Consider the following 20,839-nt stretch of genomic DNA (forward strand, 5'->3'; position numbering starts at 1 on the left):
TGCTTTGGCCTGTATATGAAGAAAGAATGAATTCAATAACCACATCTGTATGGCTCAAACACCAAGATCAGAAAAGGTTTCAACTTTTAGTATCTAGTCCAGCCTATAAAGAAATGACCAGAGCAGGAATTTCAAAATAAAAGAACCCATAATTCTGACATTTTGATGCAAATGTTTTCCAGCTGGATGATAGAAAGAATTTGCTGAAAAAAATGAAAATTCCGATAAATTTATAGCCAAAATCTACAGCTTCCAAATCAAGTTATTAAAGCAATCAGAAAGGAAAAAGAAAGTCAAGAACTAAAGAGAGACAATCAACATCACCCATGATTTAACAATGATCAATGTAAAGAGGAATCAAAGATAGAGGGGAGGATGGGTGAAGAATAAGCTTGAGTGATTGAAGAAGACATATTCAACTATGGGTAGATGATGCATATGTCCCCTGTGAACCTTATCATCATGAGGATTTATAAAATTAGTCTATTAGACAAGGCTGAGAGTGTTTCTTTTATGTCTTATAATCTGAAGAAAAGTATGGAAAGAGAAGGAAAGAGGAATATTCTGGGAGGGGGGTGAGAAGGAAAGGAAAGGAAAGGTAGGAAAATTAATCTCACAGAAGCCAGTTGAAATGATAGATATCTATAAAAACAAGAATTATACTTGTGGGTTGAGTTGATGTTGAATCTCCTCTCTCTCTCTCTCTCTCTCTCTCTCTCTCTCTCTCTCTCTCTCTCTCTCTCTCTCTCTTCTCTCTCTTTCTCTGTCTCTGTCTTGTCTCCCTGTTTTTCTCCCGGCTTCTTCCCTTTTTTTCCTTTCCTTCCTTCCTCCTTTCCCCTATGCAATTTTTTATGAAATACATTTCAGTCCGCAAGAAATTGGTGGGAAATTTAAGAAGGAAGGAGGGGGATTTCAAGAAAGAATAGATAAGGGAACGATTAATCCAATGGAAAACAAGTCTAAGAATGTGCAAGAATGTTTATAATTTCTTTTTGAGGTGGCAAAAATGTGAAGTTGAAGGAGCATGTATAAATTGGGAAATGAATGCTATTATAAATTAGTCATTGTATATAATATGATGTTATATTGTGCTGAATTTGAATCAGCATAATAATCAGCTATAAATATTCTAGACTAATAAAGAAACATTCAATCTATCTTCTGTTAGAGAGATAAAGAACTCAGAATGCCAAATGAGAAAAATACTCTTTGGAAATAGTGAATGTGGAAATTTGCTTTGATTGACTATAAATATTTCTAATATATTTTGTTTTACTTGCATTCTTAAGTAAAGGAGGAAAGGAGTGAAGATAGATCTTGGATGATGAAAACAAATTTATAATTTTTAAAAGAAATATAATCATCAGAAGAATTATCTAATGATTGAAAAATGACTGTTTTCTACAAATATTTTCAATGTGAAACCTCCCAAAGTGTGGAGTAAGAAAAGATTTGGAGTGAAATGTATGCCAAATATAAAGCTTAAACAGAATCTACAAGATAAGGAGACAAAAAAATAATTACATATATGTACATACTCATATTAATAGAATAAGAAAAGAGAAGTTAAATACTCAAAGGATCCCACAGTCTTCAATTTATATCACTTGGCAATCATAAGCAGCTTATGAAAACTTTTAGGATTGTGCTTCAGGGACTGGCTCAGTGCTTCCAAAATAGTGACTCAATGTGAATGGAGTCTCTTGGACAGCAAAATATGTTAATTTGTTACACACTAATTGTGCACAGCCATCTGAAAAGAAAAAAAAAGGGGGGAGAAGGGAAGAGGTGAACAACTAGGGAAAAAAGTATATGAGCAGTGCAGAGTGCAAGTTCCAAAAAAAAAAAAGAAAAAAGGAAAAGATTATTTTCAAGGTAAAAAAAAAAAAAAAGACTGGAGACTTTTTTGAGGTCATTACTTCTCCTATTCTTTTGAATTTCCTCTGACAAGGGTCTCAGTTATGCGTTCTCCAACCCCCAACTGAAAGAGGTTGAGAATGCTCAGTAAAGATTGTTGAAAATGAGGAGAAACCTGAGATCATGGGATGAAACCACAGATGTAACTGAAAATACAAAAGCAAGGTGAAAAGTCTAAGGGCAAGGAAGAAAACTTAGATAAAAACCAAATTTATAAATACAAATATATTTAGCAACAGAAAGGCACTTCAGGACAAAGGGAAAAATTAATAAAAACTAAAAGAGAAGCAAAAAGACAATGAATATGTAATACATTACAAGGAAATGAAGTAAAATTCAATTTTTAAAAATGGAATTCTGTGGATTTCATAGAAATAATGGAACAACATTCTGGGAAGAGGAGGAGCTAAGTAGGAAGATCAGAGTCATTATTTTGTGGACTATTATCTGTGGCACCATATAAATGCTTCAAGAAGAAGCTGAGAATGGTGAGAAATTAAGAGCCACACCCACATATTTTATATTGGAGTCATGAAAAAATAAAAAAACAGAGTTAATAAAAAAACAAGAAGAACTAAGTTTAACAAATTAAACTAAGAAGAAAAGAAATGACATCTAAGAAGAAGGAAAGAACTTGAAATTGTTTAAATTGTTTAAACACAATATTTTACATGTAAACACATATATACATGAATTTAAAAATAAGTATCCAATTGAAATTCATAGATTAATTATAAGATAAAAGTCAAAGTCAAAAAAGAATATAGACATCATCTTTAAAGAAATTATCAAAAGAAATATTCCAGATAATCTAGAACCAGAGGATGAAATAGAAATTGAAAGACTCAACCAAAATCATTCTGAAAGAGATCCCAAAATAAAAACTCCAAGGAATATTATAGCCAAATTCTGGAATTCCCACATCAAGGAGAAAATATTGCAAATATCCAGAAAGAAATAATTCAAGTATAGTTGAGGCATAGAGAGAAAAATATAAAATTTAGCACCTTCTACATTAAATAATCAAAGGATTTGAGATATGATATTCTAGAGGTCAATGGAATAAGAATACAACTAAGAATCACCTATGCAGCAAAAGTGAGTATAATCCTTGTATATTTAGTGAAATAGAGGACTTTCAAGGATCAATGATGAAAATACCAGAGCTGAATAAAAAAGTTTATTTTCAATTAGAGCACTCGGGTGAAGCAAAAGAGGGTAATCATAAAAGGGAAATCATAAGGGACTTAATAAGCTTAATCTGTTAACATTCCTACATGTGAGGACATAAGTTCATAAGAACTTTCTCATTATTAATTAGGAGTTACAAGGCATAGATAGAGAGATATATTACATATATATATATACATATTTGCATATTATGTCTATATATACTTATATATAGATATAGATATAGAGGGTGCAGGTATGTGTTGAATATGAAGAGATAATATCTTAAGAAATAAATTTAAGGAGTAGGAGAGAAATGTACTTAAGGAAAGGGAAAGGGAGAGTTGAAATGGTATAAATGATCTTCCATAAAAGTATCAAAAAATTTTTTACAGTGAAGGGGAATAACGGAATATATGGAGAGTAAGTTAATCCTTACTCTCTTCAGAATTGACTCAAAGAAGTAACATGCACACTCAACTGAAAATTGAAATCTACTTTATCCTACAAGAGCATAGGAGGGGAAGGAGATGAAAAGGGGGGGGGGAGGGTGATAAAAGAGAGGGCTTATTGGTGGAGGGGATAGTTAGAAGCAAAACACTTTTGAGGAAAGGCAGGACAAAAGGAAAGAGAAAATAAAATAGATAGGGTGGAAGAAGGAAAGGAGAAAATTTGTAACTCAAAGCTTTAAAAATGAATGTTAAAAAATTATACACAAAACTGGAGGATAATATGATAAATAATAATAATAACAATAATAAAATCTAAACATTATTTAAGGGGGAAAAGAGTAATTGTGAAACAAATGAAGCAAGTTTCTCTAGTTTTTATTTTTCAAACATATAGAAAATTAAGTTAAATTTATAAAAATGAGCTATTCTCCAACTGATAAATGATCAAAACTTAACAAATTTCATATGACGTAATTGTAGCTAACTATAGCTCTAACATATCTCTGTGCTCTAACACATTATTGATTTTAGAAATACAAAGTAAAATAGTTCTGAAATACTACCACATAACCTATTAAATTAGCTAATAGAATAGAAGAGAAAAATGGCTGTGTTGGAGGGGATGTAGCAAAAAATGAGACATTAATACATTGTAGGTGGTGCTGTAAACTGATTCAATTATTCTGTAGAGCAAATTAGAATTATCCAAAGGATTATAAAATCATGCATATCCCTTGAACTAGCAATGCCACTACTAGGTATGTATCCCCAAAGAAATTTTTAAATATATAGTGATATTATAAGCAAATTAGAAGAACAAAGGATAGTTTACCTCTCAGATGGAGAAGGAAAAAATTTGTGACCAGAGAAGAACTTGAACTCATTATTAAATGCAAAATAGATAATTTTGATTATATTAAGTTAAAAATTTTTTGTACAAAAAAACCAAGGCAGAAAAAAAACAAGAAGAGAAGCAATAAACTGGGGGAAATTAAATTCAAGGGTTCTGAAAAGGCTTTATTTCTAAAATATATAGAGAATTGACACAAATTTATAAGAATTCAAGCCATTCTCCAATTGATAAATGGTCGAAGAATATGAACAGCTAATTTTCAGATGAAAAAATTAAAATCATTTCTAGTCATATGAAAAGACACTCTAAATCATTATTGATCAGAGAAATGAAAATTAAGATAACTCTGAGGTACCACTACATACCTCACAGATTGGCTAACATGGCAGGAAAAGATAATGATAAAAGTTGGAAGAGGATGTGGGAAAACTAGGACACAAATACATTGTTGGTGGAGTTGTGAATTGATTTAACTATTCTGGACAGCAGTCCAAAAGGGCTATCAAACTGTGCATATGCTTTGATCCAGAAGTGTTTCTCTAAAGAGATCATAAAGGAGGGAAAGGGACCCACATGTCCAAAAATGTTTGTGGCAGCCCTTTTATAATGGCAAGAAACTGGAAACTGAGTGGATGGATGTTCATCAGTTGAAGCATGGCTTACCAAGTCATGCTATATGAATGTTATAAAATATTATTGTTCTATAAGAAATGATAAGCAAGATGATTACTAAGAAGTCTGGAAAGACTTACATGAACTGATGTTAAGTGAAATGGGCAGAACCAGGAAATCATTATACACAACAACAACAAGATTATATGATGATCAACTCTTACGGGCATGGCTGTAGTCAATAATGAGGTGATTCAGACCAGTTCTAATGGTCTTGTACTGAAGAAAGCCATCTGCACCCAGAGAGAGAGAACATTGGAAACTGAATGTGGATCATAACATAGTATTTTCACTCTTTTTGTTGTTGTTTGCTTGCATTTTGTTTTCTTTTTCATTTTGTTTTCATTTTTGATCTGATTTTTCTTGTGTAGCATGATATTTGTGGAAATATGTATAGAAGAATTGAACATGGTTAACATATATTGGATCACTTGCCAATGGAGGGAGGAGGCGGGGGAAGGGACGGAAAAAATAGAACACAGTGTTTTGTAGGGGTGAATGTCAAAAAATCATCCATGTATATATATATTTGAAAATAAAAAGGTTTAATTTAAAAAAAAGAAATTACTTAGATTACAAAAAATAACAACAGCTATTTTAGAGGCAAAGAATTGAAAATTGGAGGGATATCTATTACTTAAGAATGATTGAATAAATTGGGGTATGTGATTATGATGGAGTACTATTGTACTATCAGAAATAATGAGTTAGATTCTTTCAGAAAAACCTGAAAAGACGCCCATGAGCTGATAAAAAATGAAAAGTGAAATGTGCTATGTACAAATAACAATATTTTAAGATGATCAGCTGTGATTGATTCAGCTATTTTCAGCAATATAGTGGTCCAACACAACTCTTGAAGGATTAATGAAAAATGCTATCATCCTTAAAGAAAGAAATGATGGTGTCTGAATACTTATTGAAGTATACTTTTTCTTAACCTTATTTTTCTTGAGGATGTTGTTTTTTATCTATGTTTTCTTTCACAATATGACTATTACGGAATTGTTTTGCATGACTACACATATATAACCTATATTGAATTTCGTAGATTCTCTATAAGGTAGAATAGGAAGAAAGGAAGGGAAAGAATTCAGAGCTCAAAATTTTAAAAATGAATATTAAAATTCATTTTACTTGTAAATAGGGTAAATAAAATACTACAGATATTTTTAAATAAATTTTTAAAAAATACAAGGCAATTATATAGTGGCAGTAAGAAGGCAGCAGCTGTGAAAACCTTGAGCAAGACATTAGCTTCTCAGTGATGATGGAGTTGTGGTAGTTAGCAGCTAAAATTTGTGGGAAGAAAGGTTATTTTTCTAACGTGATAGAGTAGTCAGTTTATTCCATAATTGCAAATCAGGTTGTTTTGAGACAGAGACAGAGAGACGGAGACAGAGAAAGAGACAGAGAGACAGAGACACAGACAGAGACAAATAAACAGAGAGAGAAAAATAGAGAGAGAGAGAGATAAAGAGAGAGAGAGAAAAGAAGAAGAAGAAGAAGAAGAAGAAGAAGAAGAAGAAGAAGAAGAAGAAGAAGAGAAGAGAAGAGAAGAGAAAGAAGAGAAGAGAAGAGAAGAGAAGAGAAGAGAAGAGAAGAGAAGAGAAGAGAAGAGAAGAGAAGAGAAGAGAAGAGAAGAGAAGAGAAGAGAGAAGGAACTATGATTCCTAATCACTGAGAATCAATTTGCTTAGAAGGATATAAAGCTCCTGGATTATTTTCATTTTCAAGTTTTCAAGGGAATTTCAAAAGAATCAATGAAAGTGGCTTAGCTGTGCTAGACCTAAAATCGTATTATAAGGCAGTGGTCATCAAAAACATTTTGTACTGGCTAAGAAATAGAGTAGTCAATCAGTGGAATAGGTTAGGATCACAAGACAAAATAATTAATAACTATAGCAATCTAGTGTTTGACAAATCCAAAAACCCCAACTTTTGAGGTAAGAACTCACTATTTGACAAAAACTGCTGGGAAAATTGGAAACTAGTATGGAAGAAACTAAGCATTGATCCAAACCTAATACCACATAAAGCCAAGGTAAGATAAAAATGGGTTCATGATTTAGAGGTAGCGTCATATTATAAGCAAATTAGAAGAACATAGAATAGTTTACTTCTCAGATCTGTTAGAAAAGGAAGGAATTTGTGTCCAAAGAAGAAATGAAACTCATAAACTGAACACCAGATAAGATAATTTTGATTATATTAAATTAAAAAGGTTTTGTACAAACAAAACTAAGGCAGACAAGATCAGAAGAGGAAGCAATAAATTGGGGAAAACATTTTTTACATTTAAGGATTTTGATAAAGACCTCATTTCTAAAATATATAGAGAATTGACTCAAATTTATAAGAATTCAAGCCATTCTCCAAATTATAAATGATCAAAGGATATGAATAGACAATATTCAGATAAAGAAATTAAAATCATTTCCAGTCATATGAAAAGGTGCTCTAAATCACTATTGACCAGATAAATGCAAATTAAGACAACTCTGAGATACCATTACACATCTCTCAGATTGGCTAAGATGACAGGAAAAGATAGTGACAAATGTTGGAGGGGATGTGGGGAAACTGGGACATTGTTGGTAGAACTGTGAATGGATCCAGCCATTCTGGAGAACAGTTTGGAACTATGTTCAAAAAGTTATCAAACTGGGCATACCCTTCAAATCAGCAGTGTTCCTATTGGGAATTGCAATATATCCTAAATAGATCTAAAAGGAGGGAAAGGGAACCATATATGCAAAAAATGTTTGTGTCAGCCCTTTTTGTAGTGGCAAGAAACTGGAAACTGAGTGGGTGTCCATCAATTGGAGAATGGCTGAATAAGTTGGGGTATATGAATGTAATGGAATATTATTGTTCTATAAAAAAATGACCAGCAGAATGATTTTAGAGAGGCCTGGAAAGACTAACATGAATTGATGCTAAGTGAAATGAGCAGAACCAGGAAATCATTGTACTCAGCAACATCAATATTATATGACAATCAATTCTGATGAATGTGACTCTTTCTAACAATGAATTGATAATGATCAATTCTAATGATTTTGTGATGAAGAGAGCCATCTATACTCAGAGAGAGGACTATGGGAACTGAATGTGTATCACAACATAACATTCTTACTCTATTTGATGTTGTTCACTTACATTTTGTTTTCTTACTCATTTACTTTTCTTTTTGATCTGATTTTTCTTGTGTAGCAAGAGAATTGTATAAATGTTTACACATATTGATTTAACTTATATTTTAACATATATAACATATATTGGATTGCTTCCAATCTGGGGGAGGGGGAGGGGAAAGAGGGGAAAATCAGAAACAGAAGGCTATGCAAAGATCAATGTTGAAAAATTATCATTGCATATGTTTTGAAAATAAAAATATTTTTAAAAAGTTATATACCTAATAAAGGAACAAATTGCACTATATATGTATGTATGTATATATATAAACACATACACACATACACACATGTATATGTGATGCACATCTGTGGATATGAATGCACTGAAATGTATACAAATACATATATAAATTGTACATATACACATATCTAATCTCTACTGAACTTATTGTGATCAGTAACCATATGTTATTCTTATATTCTCCCTGATGTCTGTTAGAGTATTTTTCATACTAAAAGTAAATACTTTCAATAAGTATTTACTGAAAAAAGAAACCACTAATTAATTGTTCTGGCAACTATGATGTTAACGTAGCAAATAGGAATTCAGTACAAAAATGTTTCCTCCTAAGTTGTGACCTATTTTACACTCTTAATGTTTAGTTGTGATGAATTGCAATACTTTTGCAATGCTGTTAGAAAAGAGGAATTATATTATTTCATCAAGTAAATGTTTTTGATCAGAATTTTGTTGAATTAATTATATTCCAAATATTGATTCAGTCTCAGCACAATATATCCAAATATGTGCCCTGATATATAAAGCGTTATTAAAATATTCCAGAATTTTGACTTGTCATGAAGAAATAAAGTTCCCATTAATTGTTCAACTATATCAGATATGATTTTAGGTTTTTGAAGACCCTCAGCTGAACATAAACTATTTCTGCTTCTATCAAACTGGAAAGATTTTGGACAAGGGTTTGTGTAGGTATTTCTTTTTTGATAAAGACCAAAATAGATATTCTTGAAGAATATATTCTAACATATAGAAGTGTTGAATAAATAGAGGGTTAATTTTAATGAAATGATAGAATCTTGAAATATTCATTTAATTAGCTAAGAAACTTATTTTTGCCTATTATAAACCAAGTACTAAGGTCAAATAGCATAAAAAGTAAAATAAAGAAATAATCCCTGATCTTAAGCTACTTAAAGTACTTAAATAACAAAGATGATAATAAAATTGATTCTGTTAAAAACACCTGTGTTTTGGGCACCTGAAAAAAGATAACAAGAAGAAAAGGATAAAGGAAACTTCATATGTATCCTGGAAATAAGTGGCTAAAGCATGAATTAAATGGTTGTTCTTTCATCACATCTGGTGATATATTTATTTTGTATTTACTTTGAAATGTTAGAATCTAAGATTTTTTTTGCCTCATTATACATGTGGGATTATGTTGTGCTATTAATGTGAGTGAATTTTAGTAGAGATAGAAAGTACTTTTGCTAGGGTAGATGCTTCAGTGGGAAAAGAATATGTCCCCTGGATTCAGATTTCTTCTAAGGCTCTGAGAGAAATTTCAAATGTAATTTTGCTGTAGTTCTCTATCTCCAGGATTAAAAATTTGCTAGATTAAGGGAGCAAACCTCGCCAGAAATCACTGGATTTTTTCTATGCATAACGTGGTGATAACGTATTTTTATCATGTTACAAAAGCACAAAGTTAGACAATTGGCTTCTGTTAAAAATTTTTTCAGGTCTGCTAACTTACTGCATGAACGAGCAAAGCATTTAATATTTTAGGGCCTATGATTATCTAGCAACTTCAAAGAAATTTTACACATATTAATACAATCATTCATTACATGCCCGCAATAAGGTGCCCAAGATTATCCTACTAAATGAGGCAAAATGCTGCTTTAAAATGAATTTTAACTGAGTAGCTATATTATAAAATACATTTTCCATTTTACATGTCACAAAACTTTGTTTTATTTGCATGAGATATTAACAAAGCAAAACCATAGACAGAAAGTTCAAATCTGTTAGGATATTTGGCAGAGTTATTTTTTAAAAAATAGTGTCCAGATCAGAGATAATTAGTTCTAAATGATGAACAAAATCTCAAAAACTTTCAGATTCATATTTTTTCTAGTGCCAATCATGTCACCCTAGCTAGATTTCAAAATTATTGCAGCCAAACTATAGAGTTATTTTCTATCTTCATCTGTAGTAGGCATGATGATTCTATATTTTCCCAAAAATCTTCCTTTGTAATATAAGTAAATATTATGATCCCTTTTAGACATGCAATTATAGAGAAATTCATTCTTTCTCATTATAAATTCTCCCCTTTATTTAGGCTTATGCTGTAATAACTATCAATTCTGACACCCAAGGCATCACAAATGGTCTGTAGGAAGTTAAATTAAAGATCCCTTTCACAATAAAAAATTTATGACAAATTCAGGATGGGGCTAGAGCAGGAAAGAAATCATACCCCATGTATAAAACCATAGCAAGATGGGAGCAGAAATGTCATGTCTTCCTATTTCAACTAGTTATCTTTGCTTATTTGAATCTCTATTTAGTCATTTCTATCTGCTTGAGAAGGACGTGTTGTGAGTGATCTGAACTTCAGCACAAAAGCAAATTCCTAGTCTACCTTCCCTGTACTTCTACCTGCCCTGTACTTTATACCTTCAATTAGATATTTTCAGTCATTAATGATGTATAATTAGTATTACTACTGACCAAACAATCAATCAATAAACATTTTTAAGAATGGTGCACACTATTGTGTGCATCTGGGAAAACAAAGAGAGAGAAAGAGAGAGAGAGAGAGAGAGAGAGAGAGAGAGAGAGAGAGAGAGAGATTACTTCTACCCGAGAATGATAGATGGAAAGAAACCAGGTCCTATCTGCTTACACAAATGGATATTAGTATGGGAGGAAGGATTGTGGGACATGCTTGGAACTGACCATATTACAACAGAATGGTTTGAATTCTTATAAATTTGAGTCAATTCTCTATATATATTAGAAATGAGACCTTTATCAGAACACTTAAATGTAAAAATGTCTTCCCAATTTATTGCTTCCCTTCTGATCTTATCTGCCTTAGTTTTGTTTGTACAAAAATGTTTTAACTTAATATGATCAAAATTATCTATTTTGTGATCAAATTTTGTGATCAAATTTGTGATCAAATTTTGTCTTGTAATCGTAACCTAATAAGAATACTTCTAAGAGACTCACATGAATGAGCAAAAAACATTTTGAAGACATATGCAAAAGAACAAAGGATTCTAGCTGAAGCTTTATTGACTCATGAGACTCTGGGTGCCAAAGAAATTAAAATTGTTCTTGATGGGAAGAAACTGGAAATGAGATGATAACATGCTTCTTATAGATTCATACCTGATTTTATTTGCAAGAATGTAAACCTAGCAGTGCAGTATTCTCTTTATTCTATCTAAACAGGTATGTTCCTGTATATGAACATATTTTCTCTCTCTTCACATATAATAGATGGAGGAAAGTGACTGATGAAAAGCAACCTTAGATTGGAAGGCACAAGCAATTGGAACAATCAAAACATGCTTCATGAAAGATGCTACACTTGAACAGAGTATTGAAGAAAATGTGTTTCCAATAAGGAGAGGTAAGTAGGAGGTAAGTTTGCATTTATGAAACAGGAGAAATATTTTTCTTCTTTTCTTTATTCCTTTTTTCCTTCCAGAAAGGGAGAAAAATATATAATTTATTCAACTCATCTCTCATATTATTTTTGTTTCTGGGATGCAAGCTTATGCATCTTTTGCGGAAAATAGAGCTACCTCCTAAATGTACTTCAAATAGTTGTCTTCTTAGAAACTTTTCTGGGCTTCAGGAAGCAGTGCCAAAAAGCATTAACTCGAGCATGTTGGGACCATCCTTGTGTTCCCAGCAGAATGAATAAAAACTAACACAAATGGTTATGTGATTGACACACTGAAAAATGGAAAGGCCAGGAGAATTGCCTCCAAATGACTAGCAGAAAGGGAGCATGTTTTCTTCCAATCCTTATAAATCTGTTGAGGACTGACCTCTGAATGTTTATATAAATTTGATTTATAACACTATCCGTCAGAGTACTGATATCTTTCCTTCTGAAAGAACACAAATTAAAATGCTAAAAACAATTGTCTGGTTTGTGGGAGGAGGCACTACAAAGGGTAAAAAAGAAAAATGTGTGTGTGGTTATGTGTGTTATTTTTATCCTCCTAGAATTGAGGTATTGCCCAAGAATATAAACCAGCATGTAAATGGAAACAGCTTTTTTGTAGTTGACTACCCTTTGGGGTATTATATATTTTGACAGAGGGTCGTCCCATTTCATTTCTAATATTTGTAAGTTAAATCAGAGCAAGAACCCTTGGGGGCTATACCTGTATATTGGCACAGAACCAGTCATGTTTATCTTTGTTGGAACATGATAAATTTGAATACATGGGATTCACAAAAAGGAGCATTCTGAGTATAGATTTGTTTTCACAAGGGAATATTTTACTTCTTAAATGGGTATTACTGCTATTTGATCAGCTGGATGCATTCTCTTCAACATATTATTAAAATGCTGCAAAAACCTTCACAGTCAATTATCTTGTGTTGTCTCAACAACAACCCAGAAATGCTGCCATTATTTTATAAATCCTCTCAATATCTCTCAATGAAAAAGCATATAACCTCTCTGATGCTATACTGCACAATTGGTATTTGTTTATTATACACATAGATAACCTCAAACACTTTGTATTTTTATCAGCATGGGGAAATCCCATATATCAAAACTCATATATCAATACATGTAATCTATCTGTAATTTAGCACATAGGTCTCATGGATCTGTCTGGGACACATAGAGAACATATAACTTTATTAGATCAAACAACTAATGAATATGAGAAGCAAATCTTAACCTAAGTCTCTGATGTACATTCCAGCAATCTATAAATGTGTCATTCTGTTTTTACTACATATATGCAAATAAAAGACACAATTTCCTTTTTGGTTTGAAACTTATTTTATGGATGTAGAGGAATTCCTGGAAACTCTATTAATATAGTTCAATAGGAGTTTTGAAATTTGTCATCTTAGAGAGCAGCCTTTTGGGTAGAGAAAATAATTCACTTGCCCAGGGTCACAAAGCAAATAGTAAGTGTTAGATATATTATGTAAACTGCAGTCTTTCTTACTGCAGTATAACTAGAAGACACTTTTAGGAAAGTGACATATATCACAGAAAAGCATGAGGAGGATGAGGAAGTCAAGAACAAATAATAGACAGAGACCAAAATTTAGAGAATGAGAAATCCAAATCTTACCTGCTCTTATCTATAACTTTCCACTACTCACAAGCAAGCTGGAATGACAAATGTGTTGGACAATTAGATTTTACTGCTCACAGATGAGTGTACAATGACATCATCTCATGCTGGAAATAAAACTAGGAAAAAATCGCTAATAAGTAATGAAACAAATACTCAATGATAAAATACTTTAAAAAAAATATAAATATAGTTTAAATAAATGGAACAAGGTAATGTTAGAAAACTTTAGCACAGAAGCAACCTTCATGATTCTCTAATCTTCAGTATTGACCTTGATGCCCAGAAAACGTCACCTTCCATTGATTTTGACACCACATATTCCTATGTGGAAGTCTTCCAACAAGAAAAGGTTAAGGTCATTGCTAATGATTAAGAAAATAAGATCAAGCTATATTCTCTTCATCAACATGAATATTTGAAAATTAATGTTGCTAAGAGTCAAATTACAATGAATCACACTAGGCAGTAGCTTTCACGGTTGCTATTTATTTATTTTTGTTTTGTTTTCATTTTTATGCCAAACATAATAGCTGATTGATATACTGAAATTTTGCTTTTTCATGGTTTTGAATGATATAAGCAAGCCTAAGGTCAAATGGAATACAAAAGGAATAAAATGTAGATATATGACATCAATTTAGTTGATAATTTTTCACCTTCCCAAAATCCAGACTATAGCTCAGGGCCTCTTCAATAGCAAGGAGTTGAAGAAGAGTATTAGTTTTGGAAAATCTGTTACTTATTTCCAGATTAGGGGTAATTCTCTCTTATCTGAGTTTAAATCTAAGAAACTTTAAACCTTTGAAACTTATGACAATGTTCATCCTATTACCATCCTCACAAAGTAATCATATGACTTTATTACTTTTTTTTGAAGAAAAATAGCCTTTCTTTGAAATCAAAAGTTTTTAGTTATGTGTATGAAGGCAATGACAAAGGATAACAATCTACTTGGCAAGCGAACTGTTAGGAATCCTCCCCTACTTGCTAGATTAAATATGGAAAGCAGAGAGTCAAGGTGGTTTCCAAAAATTCACATAAATTTTAAGTTTTCAACTTAAAGAGTGAGAAATCACCAAACAAATCTGGACAAAAAAAAAGTTCTTAACAAATCCAATGACATTATCAGCTTGCCCAATAAAAACTAGAAAGCTGAGAAAGAATTTGAAAATTAGTAGAAATGAATCAAAGAAGATCTCTAATGTCATTATTGATAATCTGTAACAAAATGTAAGAGATATGCTTAGCAGATTCTTAAGTATAAGAGCACTTACTGCTCTATCTGTAGGTATGCCTTCTGTACTCAACGTGAAGACATCCATTAAATGTACCAGAAGAGAGAACATTTCATAAAACTTTTCAAAACTGAAGAATGCAAGTTTATAGCCAAGACTAGGTAGCATGAAAATTTTAAAATAGCGTTTGATCTACTGTGTAAATTCTGGACAATGTAATTCTTGTTCGACAGAATAAAAATCTCTTTAAAATTGACACCATAGAAAGGTTAGGTTAAAGCATGGGGGATGATTGGCAATGTTAGAATTTGGATGAGTTTATATAGAATTGCCTAAGGAAGATCCATGGCTCAGACAAAAAAAAAAAAAAAAAAAAAAAAACAAACTGATGAAGATCAAAAATTTACATAAGGAAATGGAAAATTATGATAATTAGCAGGAATCTAAAGTTCATTGTATTGACTAGATGAGAAAGTAGTCAGTGAAAATAAAGCAAAAAAACTATTTCCCTTATTCAGAGCTAAGAACTTACTGGAATTACAAAAAGGAAACACACGTCACAAGTGTGAACCAAGTACATTGGCCAGAAGGTTGAAAGGGGAAAGGAAGAACAGTTAAATGAATAAGACTTGATGGCCAAGCTAGGGTCCAAATTGATCAGCAACAGCTAGGTGAAGCCGATTGTCAGTGCTATCTGGCAGACATTCTGTCTTAAGTGGAAAACATGATAGAAGTAAACAATCAAACAGTGCTGTTTAGATCACCAGGTATGTGAGCATGGCTAAATAAATAAATAAATAAATAGGAAAAAATAAGCATTTGGAGCAGCTACATAGTGCTGTAGTTAGAGCACTGGCCTTGGAGTTAGAAGGACCTGAGTTGAAATCCAGCCTCACACATTATAAGCTGTGTGACCCTAGGCAAGTCACTTAATCCCAATTGATTATCAAAAGAATAAAAAAAAAATTAAAAAGAGGAATTCAAATAAAGAGGTACTGATCAATAGATTGTTTTAGATTTTCACCTTAGAAAATCTAAGTAATGGGGGCAGCTAGGTAGCGCAGTGGATAGAGCACCAGCCTTGAATTCAGGATTACCGGAGTTCAAATCTGGTCTCAGACACTTAACACTTCCTAGCTGTGTGACCCTGGGCAAGTCACTTAACTCCAGCCTCAGGGGGGGAAAAAAAAATCTAAGTAATGAGTGTTGAATCAGGACACTGTCTGAGAAAAACAGAACAATACCAACAATACCCAACCAAGGTAGCCAATGTGACTGGGCAATGGAAAACACTCTTATCTAGACACTGAAAGACTGTGGTAGATATCATGAATAGAGTAGCCCCAAAAGAGTTTGCTATTAAGTTAATATCTATTGAATAGTTGTAACTCACATTTAAAATTGTGGGGTTTTTTTCTTTGATTGATGCATTATTTTTTATCCAGATGTGAAAATTTTGGGGGTAGCTAGATGGCCTAGTGGATAGAGCACTGACCCTGAAGTCAAATCTGGCTTCAGATACTTGACACTTACTATCTGTGTGACCTTGGACAAGTAACTTAATCCCAATTGGCTTGGGGAAAAATAAAATAAATCAACAATAGAGTAATTTGTTCCATGTAAGGAGATTCTGGAGAAAAACTCTCTACCAATGTAGATTAGCAACTTTCTTTACAATCTGGTGTTGTCTAGAATACTAAGATGTTATGAATTATCTTGAGTGACAGAGAGAATATATGTCAAATGGGATTCTCAAAACCCATGTCATTTTAACTCTAAGAATAAATTTATCCACTATGTTAAGCTCATTTAAGGTTAGCAAAGTATATTCCACACAACAACCCTAAGAGATAGGTATTGAAAGCAAGTATCATTATTATTTTACTGAGGTAAGGGTGCCATTTGTTGAAGACTTTTAAATATATTATTTGATATGAGCTTTGTGATAGTTCCTTCATAGTAACCACAGGCCATATTATTCCCATTTTATAGATGAAGAAATTGAAGATCAATTCAAGTAAATTGTCTACTATCCTGCAGCTTGTAAATGATAGAGGAATGATTCAAATCCAGGTCCTCAAACTGGAAAGTAGTATGGCAGAAATTAGATATGGATCCACACTTAACACCATATACCAAGATAAGATCAAAATGGGTCCATGATTTAGGCATAAAGAGGGAGATAATAAATAGATTAGAGGAACAGAGGATAATCTACCTCTCAGACTTGTGGAGGAGGAAGGAATTTATGACCAGAGGAGAACTAGAGATCATTATTGATCACAAAATAGAAGATTTTGATTACATCAAACTAAAAAGTTTCTGTACAAATAATACTAATGCAAACAAGATTAGAAGGGAAGTAACAAATTGGGAAAATATTTTTAAAAACAAAGGTTCTGACAAAGGTCTCATTTCCAAAATATATAGAGAACTGACCCAAATTTATAAGAAACCGAACCATTCTCCAATTGATAAATGGTCAAAGGATATGAACAGACAATTCTCAGAGGAAGAAATTGAAACTATATCCACTCACATGAAAGAGTGTTCCAAATCACTACTGATCAGAGAAATGCAAATTAAGACCACTCTGAGATACCACTACACACCTGTCAGATTGGCTAAGATGACAGGAACAAATAATGACAAATGTTGGAGGGGATGTGGGAAAACTGGGACACTAATACATTGCTGGTGGAGTTGTGAAAGAATCCAGCCATTCTGGAGAGCAATCTGGAATTATGCCCAAAAAGTTATCAAAATGTGCATACCCTTTGACCCAGCAGCGCTACTACTGGGATTATATCCCAAAGAAATACTAAAGAGCGGAAAGAGACATATATGTGCCAAAATGTTTGTGGCAGCTCTTTTTGTTGTAGCTAGAAACTGGAGGATGAATGGATGTCCATCAGTTGGAGAATGGTTGGGTAAATTGTGGTATATGAAGGTTATGGAATATTATTGCTCGGTAAGAAATGACCAGCAGGAGGAATATAGAGAGGCCTGGAGAGACTTAAATCAACTGATGCTGAGTGAAATGAGCAGAACCAGAAGATCACTGTACACTTCAACAACAATGCTGTATGAGGATGTATTCTGATGGAAGTGGAAATCTTCAACATAGGGAAGATCCAACTCACTTCCAGTTGATCAATGATGGACAGAGGTAGCTGCACCCAGAGAAGAAACACTGGGAGGGGAATGAAAATTGTTAGCACTAATATCTGTCTGCCCAGGTTGCATGTACCTTCGGATTCTAATGTTTATTGTGCAACAAGAAAGTGATATTCGCACACATGTATTGTACCTAGACTATATTGTAACACATGTAAAATGTATGGTATTGCCTGTCGTCGGGGGGAGGGAATAGAGGGAGGGGGGGTAAATTGGAAAAATGAATGCAAGGGATAATATTATAAAATATATATATATATATATAAAATAAAAAAAAAAAAAAAAAAAAAAAAAATCCAGGTCCTCTATATTTATGATTGCCTTTATTTCTCTGTTCACTGCTCCCCAGTTAGCAAAGATGACAAACCATTAGCAGAATATGGACCATAGACAGAAATAATCAAGAAGAGATAAGGAGCGGTAGAGGAGTTGGCTATTCCCAAACTAAGTACTATCAGCAAACTATAAGGGCCAAATCCTCCCCTCTACCTATTGTTTTAAGTTGAATGAACTGAGAATCATTTTTTTTTACATTTTTAAATGAAACAACACTTCATTTAAAAATATAGAAAACATTTTTAACTACAAGGCCATTCCATAAGCAGGATTTATCCTGCTGGTCATAGTCTACTTTTTCAATCTAAGTACACAATGAGGTGATACTAATTTTTCTCTCATTTAATTAACTAAAGGTGAACATATCCTTATTTGGAGAATTATATTCAGTTGTGTCCAATTTTTGTCTAACAAAATAAAAAATGTGTCCCAAGATTTTTTTTTTCTCTAACATACTTCAAAAAAATTTTTTTTTGCTATTCATATACCACAATTGTTCCTGTTTCTGAGTCAGAATTCAGTAAAAAGGTGACATTTTTTCTTGCTCATGAAGCATGGCAACTAAAATATCCATTTGAAATGTCATGTCTGACATAGCAGTTGCTTAAATTCAAGACTTGCATATTGTAGGAACTATCTTTATATTATCTTGACTCTTGTCATGACTTTTTGACTTTACTTTGGTGCCAATATAGCTTCTAACCACTGACTGCCTTTCTGGTATCTGGTCAACTAATTATTGATCTCTCACAATTGTTTGTGTACTTCATTACTCATTACTTTTCTAACTACTGGCTTCAAACTTTTGTCTAAATTGCTGTCTCTCTGGTGTAATAGAGATCTGGCTAATTTCCATGCCTAGCCACTGATTTGTATGTATTCTATGTCCCTTAGACAATTCTGACCTTATGTAATGGAAAATGAAGTTTACCTTCAGTATATTTTCACTTTCCTTTCAAGAACCAGGAAATCTCATTATAAGGGTGCTGAGGTTTTTGACAGATTTTTATATTGATAAATAGACAAGGAACTAAGGTCTTCACTCTCAGACAAACAAATAAGGGTTGGCTGTGGCTAATTTTTATCAGCAATGAATTACTTTCCTAATCTGACCAATAAAATCCATGTCAAAGTCTTGACTATGCAAAGAAAGATAAACATAAGCAGGTAAAGAATAATTGTTTACTAGGATAATAAAAGAATGACTATGTTCAGGAAACTCAGAGCCAAATGAGCTGGTTATGTGTGAGCAGCAACACAGAAAAATGTGTGTATGAAGAGACAAAGAATGACTACCAGTGCTGTATCTGAAGACCTTACTTAATTCATATGTTCCTCCCCCAATTATTCTTCTTAAATAACTCCAACATATCTTATCAATTTGTCACATGATAGAGAGCTTCAGCCTGTCACCTGAGCTTCAACCACTTTTTAGAGTTTTGTTTTGTTTTTAATTTAAATGACTTTCACTGATTTTTCTCTACTTGAATGATTTTCTTCCTGCTGCTCCATTGTGCCAAGATGTAAAAGGGCATAAATCTCCCCAAACAGCTATATTCCTGCTTCTTCCTGTTTCCCATAAAAAATTCAAATCCTTTTTCTTATCAAAGAGTAGAGTAGTTACAAATCTAGTCTTCTCTTTTTTGTTTCTATCCATGTTTATAAGATATTTGGTCAAGATCCATTGCCTCCATAAAGTGAACTAACTAATAATTTATGGCATTGCAGGGTTCATATGGCCAAAGTAATGGTCTCAGGAGGGCCTAGATGGGACTCTGTTTAGACATGAGAAATGGCTTTGAAAGAAAGTGGGTCAGTGTTCATCTGATCTCCAATGGTCTTGTCCCACCATAGGGACCATGATGTATAAGTTTCAAAATTCACAATAGCCCAGCTGTTCAAAGTCTGAAATTAAGAAAGTAAGATGAACACAAACTCATTCCCAATGTCAAGGAAAAGTTAGATAGTAACTAGGAAAAAAAAAAAAAAAAGTTATGTCACCACTAAAGACAAGTAATCAAAAAAGCAAGTTTGAGAAGACCTAAAATAAAATGGTCTTGTCACATTTTGCCCAACTTTCTCTCTGCTTTCCTGTATAACATAAACAAGGGCAAAAGGGTAGACAGGATTGTGACATTTGATTTGTGACCTTTTGAGCTGAAGACATCAGGAAAGCTAACAGGGAAAGTAAAGGTAATTTACAGCATAGAAGGTCAAACTTTCTTTTTTATTTGGCCTTGGGCTTTGAGGCTGTTTATACTCATCACACTTGGAATGAGCTTCCTCTCTCTTTTTTTTTTCAGATGAAACTTTTGAGAATAGAATGAATAGAACCTTTGGCTGGCTGTTGTGAAATATCTTTCAAGGCAATGCACCCTGAATTTTAACATTATTTGGTAAACACATACATAGAAAACACATTTGCTAACATAAATTTATATGTTGCTTTAAAGATGACCAAAGACTCTCTATATAGCAACTTATTTTATCCTCACAACTCCTGAAGTA

Source organism: Sminthopsis crassicaudata, chromosome 3 (genome assembly GCF_048593235.1).
Source record: "Sminthopsis crassicaudata isolate SCR6 chromosome 3, ASM4859323v1, whole genome shotgun sequence".
NCBI classification, from domain to species: domain Eukaryota; kingdom Metazoa; phylum Chordata; class Mammalia; order Dasyuromorphia; family Dasyuridae; genus Sminthopsis; species Sminthopsis crassicaudata.